At 46.2% G+C, this 16,819-nt stretch overlaps 1 long non-coding RNA gene and 1 pseudogene across 4 annotated transcripts in view; one reads left to right on the top strand and one right to left on the bottom strand.

Moving 5' to 3' along the window:
- LOC138843473 (ATP-binding cassette sub-family E member 1-like) overlaps positions 1-16,819 on the top strand; it is a 1,090,710-nt pseudogene that overhangs the window by 609,815 nt on the left and 464,076 nt on the right.
- Positions 11,484-16,819, bottom strand: part of LOC103350662 (uncharacterized) — a 31,161-nt gene continuing 25,825 nt past the window's right edge. For 2 of the 4 annotated variants that reach the window (XR_011378021.2, XR_016211834.1), the window contains 3 exons: positions 15,935-16,118; positions 12,777-12,948; positions 11,484-11,752 (listed from right to left, as the gene is read on the bottom strand). This is a non-coding gene — a long non-coding RNA (uncharacterized LOC103350662). The remainder of the gene's footprint in view (positions 11,753-12,776; positions 12,949-15,934; positions 16,119-16,819) is intronic. The other 2 variants (XR_016211835.1, XR_016211836.1) reach the window with 2 other exon arrangements.

Consider the following 16,819-nt stretch of genomic DNA (forward strand, 5'->3'; position numbering starts at 1 on the left):
GACTGGCATTAAAAGAAAATGGGAATGTCTAGTAAAATCAAGTGAATGAATAGATAGCAAGAAACAACCTTTCATAAAGAAGCTGCCCTGAGAGCACCTTGTGTAGTAGAAGAAGGCGTTTGTTCATTTCTAGTCCACATAGCCTGATCACTCGTTCCTACTCAGAAACTCTCTATCACATTGTGTGGTTTGCTGTTCCAATGCTCAATGCACTGCGCAGATTACAAAATGTGCTTTGGCATTTGTTACATACAACTGCTAGCACCTGGGCTTCTTGCTGTTCATCCAGAATCAATATCTAACTTGGTAATCATTTTCCATGTGAAATTTATTTCCATGAAAACTTCTTGAGTTTGGGGGATATTTGGGGATATATACAAAGGTCAGTTCCTTCTGTGAAAATATTGGGAATAACTGTAGACAAGGCGTCAGAAGTCTTAAAAGCTATGTGACTATAATAAATTACCACATACTGGGTGGTTTACAAAGACCAGAAATTTTGTACAGTGCTGGAGACTGTGAAGTCCAGGACCAAGACACTGGAATAGTTCAGGCCTGATGAGGACTGGCTTCCTGGATTATGGAAGGCTGTCTTTGTACTGTAACCCACATGGCAGAAGGAGGAAAGGAATTCTCTGTGGTACTAATCTCAAGGCAGGGGCCTCATGACAAAATGGCCTCCCAAAGGCCCCAGGTCCTAGTCACCTCAGGTGCTGCAATTTCAACCTCTGCATTTTGGTGGAACACATTCAGTCTACAGTGGCTTCCAACAGCCAAAATTATAAACATCCTGTGTTGATCAACAAGTGTGTATACATTTGATGGAATATCATTCAGCCTGCAAAAGCAAGGAAATTCTGACACATTACAAAACAACTCATCCATGAACCTCAAATACTCTTACACTGTGTGAAAAAAGCCAGACACAAAAGTACAGATATTGTACGAGTCCATCTTTTAGTGGAACCTATTGTAGGCAAGCACAAAGAGACACAAAGCAGAATGATGGTTTCTGGAGGGGGTCTGGGCATAGGAGCATTGTGGAGTTACTGTTTCATGGGCACAGTTTTAGTTTGGAATAATGAAAGTTCTAGAGATGAATGGTGGTGACACAATGAAGGGGAAGTACTTAATGCCCTGAACCGTGCATTTCAAATGGACAAGATAGAGATGGTAAGTTTTCTATTACATATGTGTGACTGACTTCAGGAAATCCCATTTATTTTCTCTATACTACAGTTTCCTTATCTGGAAGCAGAGAAGAAAATGTAGCATGCCCTATCCAACACAGACCTTCACCGCACATCCTCAGCTCAGCCTTCCCTCACACATCCATACAAAATGTGGTTAATGCGGATCTAGTGACAGAACATAAATATGAAATGGCTTTGCAAGTAGTAGATGTCTACGAGTAGTGGTTGTTTAACTTTGACTATATGTCATGACTGATTTAAGGGCTTTACATACAAACTTATTTAATCCTCATAAAATACATTTCTATGTATTTTATAAAATACATTAGATAGGGACTATGCATCTAATGTTTATATATAATGTATATATCTAATGTATTTTAAGAATACATTAGATATGGACTATTGTTTCCATTGTCCAGATGTGCTAGCTGATGCGTGGGGAAAGTAAGCTCTGAAATGTACATAGTTGGTAAGAGATGAGGTGAGGACTTAAAACTAGTAAGTCTGATTCTAGATGCTCAACTTCTGACTTAGACCGGTGGGTATCAGCTGAAGTCTGGAGACAATTGTGATTGTCACAAATCAGGCATGCTACTGGCAGTTAACTAGTAGTTATGTGAAGGAAGGAGCTTCACAGGGTTCTGGTCAACTGATCTTTGCAAACACTTCCAAGAGCACCCGGGGGAAAGGATGTTTCTTTCATATGTGGTGTTGGGAAAACTCACTATCCATGCACCGAAGTATTAATTTAGAGCCTCATCTCAAAGCACACACAAAAATCAAATCCAAATGGATTAAAGATGTAAAAATAGTACCTGAAATTGTAAAAGCACTATCAGAAAAGAGAGAAAAAGATCCTACCATTGGTGTGGGCAATGATTTCATAGCCATGACCCCAAAAGCAGAAGCATAAATAGCTATTGGTATTATATCAAATTAAAAAGTCTCTGGACAACAAAGAAAAACCATCAGAAAAGTTCAGAGACAGAATAAGGAATACAGAAAACATTTCCAAACCACAGAATTGGTATGGAATGAACATCCTAAATATATCAGACTCAAACAATTCAATAATAAGAAAACAAATAACCAGATTAAAAATGGGCAAACAGCTTGAATGGATATTTCTCAAAAGAATTAATGCAAATGACTTTCAGGAATATAGGTCACTAACCAACAGAGAAATTCACATTGAAACCATAATGAGAATCGCCTAACACCTGTTAGAATGGCTATTATCAAAAAGGTGAAAGACAACAAGTGCTGAGAAGGATGCTAGAGAATGAAACTTTACTATTACTTATTTGAAAAAGCAACACAGAGAGAGGTCTTCTATCCACCTGCTCACTCCCTATATGGCTTTGTAATAGCTGGCATATGACCAGGTCAAAGCCAGGAGCCAGGAACACAAACCAGGTCTTCTCCCTGGGTTGGAGGGACCCAACCACTTGAGTCATCATTGCCTGCTGCCTCCCACGGTGCAGGAAGCTGGAATCAGAAGCAGAGCCAAGGCTGGAACTCAGACCTTCCCATGTGGCACATGGGCATCCCAAGTGGCCTCTTAACCACTGTGCTAAATGCCAACCTCCCTCCATCCCCCTTCCCAAAAACGAAGCTGCTGTATCCTGTTGTGCAGCAGGTGAGTTAGCACAAACATTACAGAAAGCTGCGTGGATGGTCCTCAAAAGCAAACACGAATTACCACATAATCCAGCAGCCCCACTGCTGGATCCTTATATAACGGGGATGAAATCAGTATGTCAAGCAGATACGTGCACAGATTTCTAGTACATCAAAGGGTTTTAAATCAGTTACTAAAAGGCTCCACATTCACCCAAGAACACCATGCAAATATTTTAAATGCTAGATTCAACATGTGTTATTAACTGCTTATACAATAAATCCCTCTCATTCCATCCCCCAGCTTTAGGGCACTTTTTTGTTATCTTTTAATATTTATAGATTTATTTGAAACGCAGAGTTACAGAGTGAGAGGGAGAGACAGCGCCAGCTTCCACCAGCTCTGTCACTCTGCGAAGGGCCCTAAGCCAGGAGCCTGGAACGCCCTCCGGTTCTCATGTGGGTGGCAGGGGCCCAGCTGACGGTTTAACCCTCCTGGGCCACAACGCCCGCCTCGGGCTCATTAATAAGGTTACTGAGAAGAACCTAAAGCAACAACCGCCAACCGCAGCCAGTGCCTGCTCGCGCTTCCAGCCGCGGAGCCTCGGGCCATTCCCTGGGGCTTGCTTACTTTCCTTGCTGGTATTTACTGAGCCACCTCTGCAGGGTCACATGCTGCCTCCCGGGGTGAGCAGGAGCCGGAGCCGGAAACTGGAGTCAGCAGCAGATCCCGGACCGGAGCAAAAGGCCCCGGGCTGGGCTGTGGGACCCGGGAGGCCAAGGGCCCAACCCCCGTCTTAAGGGCCGCAGAGGCGAGCCCCGCCCCCTCGGCACTGAAGCCTGTGGGCGAGGAGCCGAGTTGCATGGATTTTTCCCTTGAAAAATCCTGAAGGCTCTTCCTAGGCCTGCGTTGAATATGCTTAAACACATCTAAGAATCCCCATATAAAGTACCAGTTAGTACCTTACAAGTTTTCTTTTGTTCTTTAAATCATTTATTTGCATTTTTGGGTTATATGAAACAGGCATCTACTCAAGGGCGTTGGCTGTTGAGGAGTCTGGAGGAGGGGAGGGTGTGTGTGCAGAGGTCAGTGCTGGGCAACTCTTCCCATTGTCAGGAAAGAGAGGCAGGGAGGAAAATCCGGGCGCAGCTAAATGACTAAAATGAACCCGGCAGGGCCACGTTCAGACGTCAGTGGAGGGAAGCTGCCTGGCCAGGAACGCGTCTCCAGGTAGGTCTAGGCTCCCTGGCTGGGGCTCATGGCTCCCACCCGATATGAGCAGCCAGTCACCCAGGCCGACACTGCACAGTCGGAGGGGGTGGGATAGGGGGCATCTGGGCACTCCCCTCTTGTCCATCTGCTGATGCTGCTTCTCGCAAGCATGGTTACCCAGCCCGTTCTTCCTTGTGGCTACACTTACAGGCTGGACCTCGGAGTCTCCATCTGGAACCGGGGACCTCCAACCCATGCAGATGCCAGCAGCCTCAGGAGACGGTCTTGGCAATGAGATGGAGATGACAGCGCCTGAGACCTGAGCTCACCCCTGGCTTCCAGATCACCTCCCAGTGAGTCCTTCCCGGTGTCTGAGCTTCCACTTCCTCCTCTGGTGCGGACCCCTCCTGCACCGGCTGGTGACAGCAGACAGGAGGGCTTGGATGCGGGCCCTGGCTCTTCCCTGCCTCTCTGCTGCTCCTTTCAGACAGCTGTTAACGGCGGGAGGGTGGGGGTGGGGGGGCCTTGGAGGGAGGCAAGCCTGCCCACTGCTCTGCCTGGGTACACATGTGGCCAAGCACCTGACCAGGCTCCTCACCTGCTGCCCCTTTTGGGTGCCACGGACAGGTAGTGCCAAGATGCCAGCCTCCAGTTTCCCACTGCAGGCGTCCCCTAGGGCTGGTCTTGAGCCAGAGAAGCCAGGCCGATGAGCCACTCCTGGGGAGCTTAAGGGAAAAGGCTGCTATCTGGGAAGACAGCGTTGAAAGAAAGGGCAAAGCTCAAATGCCTTTGAGGTCCTGCATGCCGGGCACCCCACGAGGCTCCAGCCTGGGCTGTCTCCTCCTCGCCTCTCAGAATCAAGGAAGAGAATCCGGTCGGGTGGCGTTTGGGTCAGGTGTCCAGCCTGGACCAATCAGCCGTGGCAGGGGCGGGCCCACGTAGCACGGACTGAGTCTGGCCAGTCCCAGGGAAGGGAGGATCTGTGGGCGGGGCACTAACTGATGGTCTGGAGGTTGACTGGCACCCCAACCAAGGTCCCTCTTTACCGTGTCCCAGCATCCTGGGATCAACTCTGGCAAAACCCTTGTCAGCAGACTCAAGCCCAGAGTTCACAATTTAGCAGGTAAGTAGGGTTTTAAATCATAACGGACCTCCTGTTAGGAGGACAGGGAGAGAAAAAAAAATGAGCAGCCTAAAGAAAATCTCTACTTCATAAGAATAGTAATCACTATCACAGTAACAAATTAGGAGAGTTGTTTAAAAATCCGATATAGCTCACCTTATTCATAGTCTCCTTTCTTACTCGCCTTTTATTGCTTACAGCTACTTGCATGCAAAATAAAGTCCCAGAGAAACTAAGTTCCTAGGGGTGACTACACATGTGTGAAAGAGGATCCGTTGCAGTAGGAGAAGGCTAGACATTTTTCAGAGTCCCACATTCTCGATTGGATTATGTGTTTCTCCGTAGCAAGCAATGCTTGGCTTTCATGAAAAGAGCACTTTGAAGGGAGTTTGCTAAAAGCACGGTCACTCAATCACTTTGGGCACGTCACTGTTGATGGTGTTATTCACGTATAACTCCAGATGGGCTTCTGCCTCCCAAATTAGATCACTGAAAAATGCCACGTGAGAACTACAACTTCATTCATGACGAGGACATTAGGATGAGGACAAAACAGAGCTCCTCTCGTTAAAAGCATGATGCGCGGACACACACGGTGCGGTAGGAAGACCAGGGCCTTTTTGGGGAACAGAGGAGGGGTGTTAATTTTCAGTAACAGGAAACGATGAATAATGTAAAATTGCACCAACTGGTTGCTCTGCGCTGTGCCCGGTGGTCCTGTGTGCCAGAGATCTCCCATTAATCTAACAATCCTGAGAAGTCTTTGTTTTCTAACTTCATACTCTAATCACCTGGGATTATTGGTTTGCCTTGTATTTCCTTAGACAATCGTTCTCCATTTAGGAAAAGAGGGTGCATAATGCGATAGTTAAAGGCTCTTTCCATTTAGAACTGTTTTTGCGGTTATGATGAAGGTCAGGTATGGCTTTAGAAAGTCCCAATTCTCCCTACGATGGCGCCGCCCACGGCTAGAGGGCTCTGAGCCTCCGTACCTGAGTTCAGGGAGGGTCAGGCCCCTCTCCTCCCTCACGGGAGCCTTGGGTTGGAGAAAAGTGAATGAGAAAGTCCTTATATTCCTAGGTTGGAGGAATAAGCGCCCAGAGCATCTCTCACTTTCGGGGACGTCTTCCCCTAGCTGCTACCCACTGGGCTTGAGATGGGTCCCCCAGCGGCGACTTTCGCCTCCCTGAAGTGGGCCTCTGGGGGCACACCCACTGTCCCCACGGTGGCTCCCCGGGGCCTGCCCGGCACACAGCGCACCCCGGCGGCCGCGCGGCTTCCCTCTCGCCCGGGACGCTTGGCTTCCGCAGAGCTCGCGGGTCCCCTTCACTGCCCGGTTTCCAGGGTGCTGGCGAGCCTGCGAGAGGTCCTCTCGGTCAAGCCCTGGGACATCCCGGGGCGGCGGCACCCTGGAAACCCAGGGCCGTGACTCTGCAGAAGGCTGGCCCAGAGCGGGGCAACTTGGCCGCAGGTGAATTGGGAGGGCCTGGGACGGAGGGCCCTGCGCCTCGGACGGAGGCATCCCTGCCGGGCTGCGAAACCCACAGGCCGGCGCCGCCACCACGGACCCGGCCGGCTTCAAGTCCTGGCAGCTGCCGCAGCGGGACCAGGACTCCGGCGCTGCGCGGCTTGACCATTGCTGGGATTTAACCTTTGTCAGAAGAGTTACCAGGTAAGCAAGACCTCCCTAGAACTCCCGGCCTGCACAAGGACGGTGTCCAGGAATTGACCGCTCTCTCCTGCGGAATTTTCCACCCGCCCAGACCCCCGGCGGACCCCGCCCCGCATCCGCGCTCACAGCCCTGCCTCCCGCCGCCCCTAAATCTTGGGCAAAACTCTAGACACCGTCTGAGCCCCCGCCCTGCAGCTCCGGAAGCCCCGAGCCCACCCCGGTCCCAGGGGCTTCGCTCGCCCTCCGTCGCCCCCCGCGCTGATCCCTGGTACCGACAGGACCACGGGGACGCCCCAGGGCAGGTCCGCCTCTGAGCCTCTCCAAGGGGACAGCGGTCGGTGTTGACCCGGTGCCAGCGCCCTGACCGGGCTGCGCGCACCCTTGCCCGTGAAGAGGAGGCTCTGCGGGGAGGGTCGCGGCGCGCTCGCTCAGGGCACGGGGGAGCGGACCCTCAAGGGCCTGGAGGACTCAGGTCCGCACCGAGCGGACCCGGGGTCTGGAGGGACCTCCGAAGCCTGGGGAGTTGGTTGCGCAATCCTGGCAGGATCCGGCCTCCTGCGGGCAGGCTGAGGGTGACTCCGGGAGGAAAGGTTCGAGCCTCAGTCGGCAGCGGCCATCGGGCAGCCGGTTGCTGGCCGCCTGGATCGGAGGGCGACGCTGGCACGGAGGACGGTGCGGACCCCTAAGGGGGGCTGAGGACAAGGGGCATCACCCCGGTAGCTCCAGACCCCCCTGGAGTCCCTCGTCGTTAGAGATCTGAAACGAACTTCCCACTTTTTTTTTTTTTTTTTTTTTTTTTTGACAGGCAGGAGTGGACAGTGAGAGAGAGAGACAGAGAGAAAGGTCTTCCTACTTTTGCTCTGGTGCCCTTTGGGTAGGGACGCCCGGCAGAGCGGTGGCCTGGAGTCCTAAGGGCGGGGCCGGGTGTCACTGGAAATGGATCTTGTGACTTATTTGTCTTTCCTCCCTGCCCCTTGAAGTGCTTTGAGGTCTTAGTTCGGGGCTCTTTAAATGCTCTTTTTTCTAAGATCTGTTAAGAGTTGACTGGCAAAGAAAGCAGTGTGCGAGCTGTCGCCTCGCCGGGTTAAGTGCTTACTGGTGACATGGAGCCACCAGTAGGAGCAGGGAACGTGATGTTTTCCCCAGGAGTGCCTACAACCGCAGATACTAACAAACCCTATACCCAAGTAGTTGTCAACAAGTTCATGGCCAGTGGACATTATGAACAGACTCTTCATGGATTTCAAAATGCCCTGCACCATGAGATTTTGAAGTGCCTTTGTAGATCACCTTTTTGCTTATACACCCATACCAATGATAAAGTTTAAAACTAGAACATGCCAATATTAGTATTAAAACAATTATAGCAATGTACTGTAAAAAGAGTTATGTGAAAGCTATCTCTCTCTCCCTCAAAATACTTTATTGTGCTTTCACCTTTTACTTGAAGTAAGCCATTACTGACTTTTCTTTGAAATTTCTGAAGTGTGCCACCACAGCTACATTTGCACATTGTGGCCACTGTAAAATAAGGGTTACCTCAACAAAAGCATCGCAATGTTGTGACAATCTAGTGAATAACCACAATTGCTAGTGACATTGGGTGCATAGCATATGTCACACAGGTATGCTAGACAAAGGGATGCGTCATCTCACAGAGCAGGATGGAATGAGATTTGATTCCACTACACAGAATGGTGTGAAAGTGGGAGTTTATGAACTGCTTATTTCTGTGTCTTCTATTTAAGATTTTTGGACTGAAGTTGACCACAAGTAACTAAACTTCAAACTGCAAAAGGGGGCCGGGACCGCAGCTCACTAGGCTAATCCTCCACCTAGCGGTGCCGGCACACCAGGTTCTAGTCCCGGTCGGGGCGTCGGATTCTGTCCTGGTTGCCCCTCTTCCAGGCCAGCTCTCTGCTGTGGCCAGGGAGTACAGTGGAGGATGGCCCAAGTGCTTGGGCCCTGCACCCCATGGGAGACCAGGAGAAGCACCTGGCTCCTGCCTTCGGATTAGCGCGGTGCACTGGACGCAGCACGCCAGTCGTGGCAGCCATTGGAGGGTGAACCAACGGCAAAAGGAAGACCTTTCTCTCTGTCTCTCTCTCACTCTCTCACTATCCACTCTGCCTGTCAAAAAAAAAAAAAAAAAAAAAAGACCAATCACTGGGCTGGCATGGTGGCACAGCAGGTTAAGCCAAGCGCCATGTAGGAGCCACCCAGTGATTGCTCTTAAGAAAACAAACAAACAAACAAAAAAACTGCAAAAGGCGAACATGTGGAAAATACTGCAGTTAGAACTATGAGCTTGTCTGAGGAGGGGCTAGTTCAAGGAAAGCATCTAGGTTGGAAAACAGTAAAGGTACATTAAATTACAAGGGCAGGTCACATTACAGAGGCTCTAGAACATTCTTGTGAAAAATCACAGAGATCCACTGAAATTCATGAACAGTTTTTGAGGAGAGTTAAGTGGTAAAATCTGTGGCTTAAGATCAGAAATTTATGGCAGTGTTTATTATTCTCTCAGGAACATCAATGAAGTTACTCCCAAAGGATCTCCAATTCAAGAATAGGAGGAAAACAGTGATTTCTTTATTGTAGTTTTTCTCTAAGATTTTAATCTGGTAAAGGGCATTCTGATTCTCCTCAAGGAAGATGCAGGATTTTCTAAATTCCTAGGAAGACAGGCATGAGATAAGTATTCCACATGTCATTGGACCAATCCAAGTCTAAGAAGCTGAGAGATGTAAGAAATGCCTTGTCGTCTATTTTGAAATTGCTCACCTAATTTCTGATTTGATCCTCTATTCCCAGATGGCAGAAATACAAGGATTTATCCATTTCCCCGATAGATGTGTCTGTGTTCTGGGGTCCTCCGGTGCCAAGGAGTTAGGGCACTGGAGAAGGGTGTGGTGTCACTCACCTGGCTCTCCGTGCCAGCATCTGCTAAAATGTTCTCCTTGCTCTCTGGTCCAGAGGAGTCGGCCCGTGCAGCTGCTGCTGAGACATAAATTTCTATGCCAAGTGGATTTATTTGTTACCACTACAGAATAATGGGGTCAATGCAAACAATTCTGCTGACCTATTCTATGTTGAGGGACAAGAAACTCTATGGAAATGTACAGGGCTCCATCTGTCTCAGGTCATTGAGCAATCTCTTCTGTGAAACCTTCTTTTTGGATTCCATTCAGGGAAGGGGACTCATTTCCCATAACATCAACAGGTCTGCATCTTCCCAGGAGTTCCCCACCTAAATTCTTAAGGCACCGATTCATTCTTCCTTCCTAGGGACTCAATGTAACACAGCATTCCTTCTTCCTCACACTCTGAGGCGATGACCTAGCTATCTAAAGGGCAGAAAGGTGGAGGGAAGAAACACCGGAAGGGAGAAAACCCTGTTTTTATTTCAAAGGTATTTCCCAGCAGTCTTGGAAAGCCCTTTAGAAAATGCTGGTCTAAAAAACAGACGGTTGTGGGTGGGGTTTGGACAAGGCGTTAAGTTGGAGCTTCGATGCCCACATCCCTTACTGGAGTGCCTGGTTCAACTCTCAGGTACTTCCGATCCGGCTTCCTGTTAATGCACACCCTAGCAGGCAGCAGAGAATGGCTCAACGACTTTGGTTCTGTCACCCATGTGGGAGACTGGGATTGACTTCCAGACTCAGGCGATATGAAGTGTTAAAAACGGATGAAGAAAAGATTGTGGTGTTGATGCTGCCTTGACTGTTGACTATGTGTTGCACACTACAGGAATAGCCATCCATCACAATGAATGCCCTCTTAAGAGCATGTCTCGTGGTCCCTTCTCCAATCCCATCCTCCACTGAACCTGAGCTTGATCATGTGCCTCTGGGCTTTGACCAGAGGGATTAGCAACTGTGAAACACACAGAGGTTTGTTTGGTATCTCTTGTGGCTAGAAGTTCTTTCTTGTGCATATACAAAAGGTGGGACTTGCCTGTTGAAAGCATAGAGACCAACAAAAAGACAGCACAAGTTGAAAAACCAGTAGGGTATCCCCAGTGGCACTGTCAGTTGACAGCAAGTCTGTGAGTGACCCAAATGAGACCAGAATGCCCCAGCTGAGCCTCTAGCAAAGCCCTAATAAGGAGTAAGTGACATAGTTACTGAAGCTAGTAAGTTACGTAGCAGTTTTAGCTTTTATTTCATGAAAAATAAAAGCAATAGAATGAAACACAGAATTTCATAGAAAGATAGTCTGATACATATGTCAGATTCTAAGGGGAGAGAATCTGAAAGAAAATTGACTTTTTTAGCCGGCGCCGTGGCTCAATAGGCTAATCCTCCACCTAGCGGCGCTGGCACACCGGGTTCTAGTCCCGGTTGGGGCGCCGGATTCTGTCCCGGTTGCCCCTCTTCCAGGCCAGCTCTCTGCTATGGCCAGGGAGTGCAGTGGAGGATGGCCCAGGTGCTTGGGCCCTGCACCCCATGGGAGACCAGGAAAAAGCACCTGGATCCTGGCTCCTGCCATCGGATCAGCGCGGTGCGCCGGCTGCAGCGGCGGCCATTGGAGGGTGATCCAACGGCAAAGGAAGACCTTTCTCTCTCTGTCTCTCTCTCTCACTGTCCACTCTGCCTGTCAAAAAATTTAAAAAAAAAAAAAAAAAAAATTTAAAAAAAAAAAAAAAAAAAAAAAGAAAATTGACTTTTTTGCTTGGCACACTTGGTATAATGGTGAGTTATTTTTTTAAGCAGGGTTTGTCATGCCCTGGACTCCAAATTAGACCATGTCTCAGGATGTCTCAGACGCTGGCAGCATTCTGTTTGTTATCAGACAGTTAAATTCCTGCAGGCACCTGCAGCTTCTTGGTAATTGTCCTGACTCATTTGGCACTCCCCTACGGAAGAGATGGCATCTTCTCCACAAGTTTTCCAACAGCTTTCAATAAGAAACTGTACAAGGGAACTCTGAAACACATGGGCAGAAAGATGATGTACTTTTACATTTGGCATCATTATACATGACATTTCTTAAACGAATATTGGACCCAATCAAAATGTAGGACCAACTTTCTCTGAGAACTGATGGTAGTGTCACAGTTTTGGGCACAGATCTTTCAATACTTCTAATCAGTGGCTTATCATTATCATTTGTGGCCTACACTAGTTCTTATTTTCATTTAATCTTCCTAGAATGTTTGGGTTAAGATGTACTCATTTTAAAATTTGTAAAGCATCCAATAGGCACAAACTAGGAAAATACCTCTTCCATGAAGTAATCTAAACTCGAGAAGCAGATTCTTGGTGGGTTCTTACATGATAGGAAGCAGGTGGAGAGAAAATGTCTGCTTTTGTAATTGAAGTCCCTCCTTGTGCACTGCCTGCTTTGCCTCACCCTTGCATTCTGGATGAGGTTGGGGAAGTGCTGAGGTCCTGCTGGACATTTTGTGACTCTATTAGGATATTCTGGAATTTTCATATCCCACCAGCAGAGAAGAACTAGGTTCCAGGCAGATCTCTGCATGAGTTACAACTGGCAGAGGAAGTCAATGTGTGTTACCATGCTGCCCAAGCCAACAGGGCAGTATCACCCAACTTTTCTGGTCACCATAGCTACTACCACTGCCTAGAGGAGGACACTGTGGCCAGTGGTTGCACAGCCCTCAATGTTGAAAGCCAAAGTTGAACCTTGCTTTGTCCAACCCCAAAGCAAAGGTTCATTTCCGTCACATCACATGACGTTTTTCTTTCTCTCTTATATAGTCAATCTGGTGTTCTGACTCTTGGATGGGAAAGAAGTAATTCATCTCACTGAAGTTCCTGCTTAATATACCACTTTCCCTTACCTACCAGGAAGGGTAAATGACCTGCTCCTCCAGGGCAGTAATTAGCGGGTGCACTGAAAAATGCTCTATAAGAATTAATATACTGAATTTCAGATTCAAAGTGAAAACAGTGCTCCCAAGGGTATAAAAATGAGACGTCTCATTACCTTTTTCTTCAATTCCTTTTCTAGTTCTGAGCTTCTGGAAAGAGGTGGCCCAGAGCAGGTTAAAAATGTCATTTGGTTGAATGAGGCATGATGAGTGATCTTGTATCTTGTATAAGGATCCAAACAGGTAATAGAGGACAATCATATTGGCTTTGGCAGATGATGTAAAAGCCTAAACACAGAAGAATGTATGCTTAAAGCAAGACATTTAACTCAGGAAGTTACACATCCAGAGAAAAAGAACAGAGGGTAGTGTCTACCCCTGGTATAATCCAATGAAAACACTGAGGAATATACCTATATGTCTTCAAAATACTGTCTATAATGTTTCCCTGAAACCACAATACCATGTTTTAAATTGTACAACTATTATTAATACCTCATTTGACATAAGTATATTTAAAACATGTGTCACATTCCACGATGTGATCAACTCAAAGATTACAGATGAATGTAGATGGAAATTAAATATGAAAGGCTCCTTTGGCTTTTGAGGTTGTAGCACAAGAATGCTACTTTGGGACAAAAGCTCAAAGGGTCACTTAAGAGACTCATTTCAGGTATGAATTCATACAAACATTTTTCATTGAGTTCAATTCCTGAACCACTTATAGACTTCTCTGGTTGGCTAACTCCTTGACAATCTTATGCAAAGACCACAGGTGAGGGGTCCGCTAGTATCGGTCCTGAACCAGTGGATTTTCTCCTGTATCAGTGTCTTATATTCAAGACATTTACAAAGGTCTAGGGTTATATATTCATCATTTTGGGAGAGGAACAAGAACTAAAGGACAGTGAGAAGGCCTATGTTCCCTTCTAGACCGGCCTCCAGGTGTGTGACAAAATGGAGTGCTTTGACATAGGTCATTATTTTAGTGAGTAAAATGATAAAATAAAGCCAATATTTTTCTAGAATATACTGGTTTATTTTAAGGCTTTCACAGAGTAGAATAATTATTGTATCTTCACCTCTGAATCAAGTTTGTCTTGTCCTCATCTTTTAGTCCATTTAGAAGTCAAGGCCTGAGGTGGGAGCAAGTTCCTCTCTACTCTCACTACTGTGGGTACTGTGTTAAATGGGGTCACTGTTAACAAAAAATACCAAAGGTGGTAAAAGGGAAAGAAGGCAAAACTGTGGGAATCCTTCCTGAACCAATTTGAAACTGAAGGTGTTAAGAGACAGGAGAGGGAGTGATGAAGTGAACGGATGTTTGGATGGCACCATTTGAGCATTTAGTTGTTGATTCATTAAAAGGCAAATTTTTTGCTGCCTGTGGCAAACATCTGTAACAGCTTCCAAAACCCTAACCAGAGTTTTCTTTTGGAAAGTCGGCTTTTGTAAGTGTGAAAGCATCAGATGCAGGATTTTCATTTGGGTCAACATTCTGTATGCAGAAGGGTATCCTTCGACACTGTTTTTCAATAAAGTTATTCATGATATTATTGTTTTATACGGTGTATTCAGGCTGAAGGAGAATAGGGTCATCTGTGATGATCAAAGAAAGCATGTGGAACTGATGGGGTTTGGAACAGGCAATGGAGTATACTTTCCATGTGCACATTGTGACATGTGTTCAGAATCTCCATTCTTGAAGCTTATTGTTGTTCTTGGGCAATCCTGGTGAAGGAGAATCACCACAGAGCTTCCATGTTGTGCATGGATTATGCTAGAACTCTCCTTTACCTTTAAGATGGCTGCTACCACCAAAGTGGATTGGTTCTTCCAGTCCACTTTGTGTCCAGAATTTAGTTTCTCTTTTAGGACTTTACATGATTTTAGATAGGCACATGCCCAGAAGATGCCTTTTGTGAATGGACCTTTTTGATTGATAAAAGAAAGTGTATCATATGGGCCAAATAAAATTACATGAAACTTAGCTAGAGTACGCCAGATTACAGACCTGGAAAGAAAAGAGTGAAATCAACTTTGATGATTTAATTTTGGTATCTCTGAATACATTTTGTACCCGAGGGAATGAACCTCTTCAACACTTGATTTAACAGCATCGTCCTTTCCAGTGGACTTGTAAATTCCAAATTCTCTGTTTCAAGGACTCTGTAGAATCACCCTCTTGTGAGGTGTCATTCTGTGCTCATTTTTTTCCAAATATTGATGATTTTCCTCCAGTGTGCACATCTTTTTGCTAGACTCATTTTCTCTTTGTTTATTCCCCTTCCAGTGACTACATACCCTGAGGCTACCTCCAAAAGTTCCAATTCTCTTTTAAAACTGAGATAAAACCTGTTGCCTCTTAAACTTTCTCTGGTTGCATTTCCTTCTCAACAGTCTTTCATTTCCTATTACTCTTTGTATCTAGTGCAGAAAGAGAATACATTACACAGGTATTCTAAAGCATTCTCAATTATTCCCACAGTGACCTTGGAAATATAAATAATTTTACTAAAGCTTTTCTTAATCCTACTGGAGAGGTAAGGATGAACTCTCTCATAGACTCCCCTAAAGTTTACTGTGAAAGATGGAATGTCTACTCTGATATCTACTAGGTGTCTAACATGACACATTTCTTCACATCTAGCATAAAATCCCTCAACTTTAGTGGAGAGCCAGCAGAAATACTGGACACTTCATAAACATTACTACTGACAATTGAATACACTAATTTTGAATGACATAGGCAATTGTCTGTAGGGTTTATTTGGCAAATTCTGTTAGCATGGAAAAATGAACATATGTCACAGGATGAACTTTTATGTCAAAGCACTTGAGATACAAAAGAAAAAATAGGAGTTATGTTGAGGTTTAGAAGTGAGTAGAGTAAATGAAGAGGAAATAAAAGGAGCCTTCAGATGAGCCAAAGGTTCAATAAGAGCTGAGGAGATTGAGGGGGAGGAGCTTACAGAGAATCAGACACACAGAACCCATTCTGATTTGTCTGAGCATGTGGTGTATGGGGGTCTTTGATAAACCTAGTAAAATACAGTAGAGGATTTTTTTGTCTTATTGTGCTTGTCTTATGAGTCTACAATACATAAATCAGACTTTTAATCTTGCATTCACAGTAACAAAACTTCTCAGACAAAAGCCAGCAGCTACCCAATGACTTTGCCATTTGTAGAGAGACTGGGTTGAGAAGGCTCAACCCTTCCCACATGTTCTCACCAAAGGTGGGCTATAGAAGACCAAAGTTAACACCTACTAAAGAGATAAGAGAGGTTGTCATTCTCACAGATATCTTGGAGGAGAAATCCAAAGAGTTGTCCTTGCTGAGGTGTGAGCAGAGCATGATCTTAGAGTAGGCTGGTCCAGCTCCTGTTAGTATCCTGCTGAAACAGCTGGCTTGTAAGAGAACATCCTCTTTGAACTGGACTCTGGTGGGGAATCTGAGGAAGATGTGATGTGAAATTATTTTACTATTTCTAAGCAATAGCAGGTTTGTGAAAAGGGCTAGAAAGAAAGGCATTTGTTGTGTAGAAAAGCCTGTATTTATAAATTAACTCCTGGGGTCCACGTATTCTGGGTGAATGTGCTCTTCTCAAACTCCCACGAACTGGTAGTGAAATCTGAGCTACAACAGTCTCAGCACCAATTCTCCTAGTGGGAATATCACCTATACTGTGCTAGCCACAGTCTGTTGCACTGTGTCATCAGGAACTTAGCATGTAGAGGTGCAAAGTACCTGATGCTAAGTTAAACCAGTGAGCTCAAGAGTTAGAGATCTCATTTGAAAAGTGTAAAAGCATTGAATATCCACATCAAGTTGAAAGTGACCATCCTCTTTCATGTTAAGTCTCCTCCCACTCTGAGATTTCCCGTTTGACATTTGGAATGCTTGACCACTGCCACTTAAAACTGATTATAAGAATTTGCTTAACCTGACACAAACTGCCTGAGCCCATTCCTTAGCCATTCTCTGGCCCCCTGAGTATGGAGGGCTGGCAACCTCAAGGAACTCCATGGTGGACCCATTTTCAGTTTCTTCAGCTGGTGTTCCTGGTTGTGTGGGATGATCCTCTATGGCTTTGTTCTTAGTGACAACTGGCCAGGAATACCAGAATCATTTTTAACTACTCATCAGCCCCTG

The sequence above is a fragment of the Oryctolagus cuniculus genome, chromosome 8 (genome assembly GCF_051225735.1).
Source record: "Oryctolagus cuniculus isolate XC-2025 breed Fujian yellow rabbit chromosome 8, ASM5122573v1, whole genome shotgun sequence".
NCBI classification, from domain to species: domain Eukaryota; kingdom Metazoa; phylum Chordata; class Mammalia; order Lagomorpha; family Leporidae; genus Oryctolagus; species Oryctolagus cuniculus.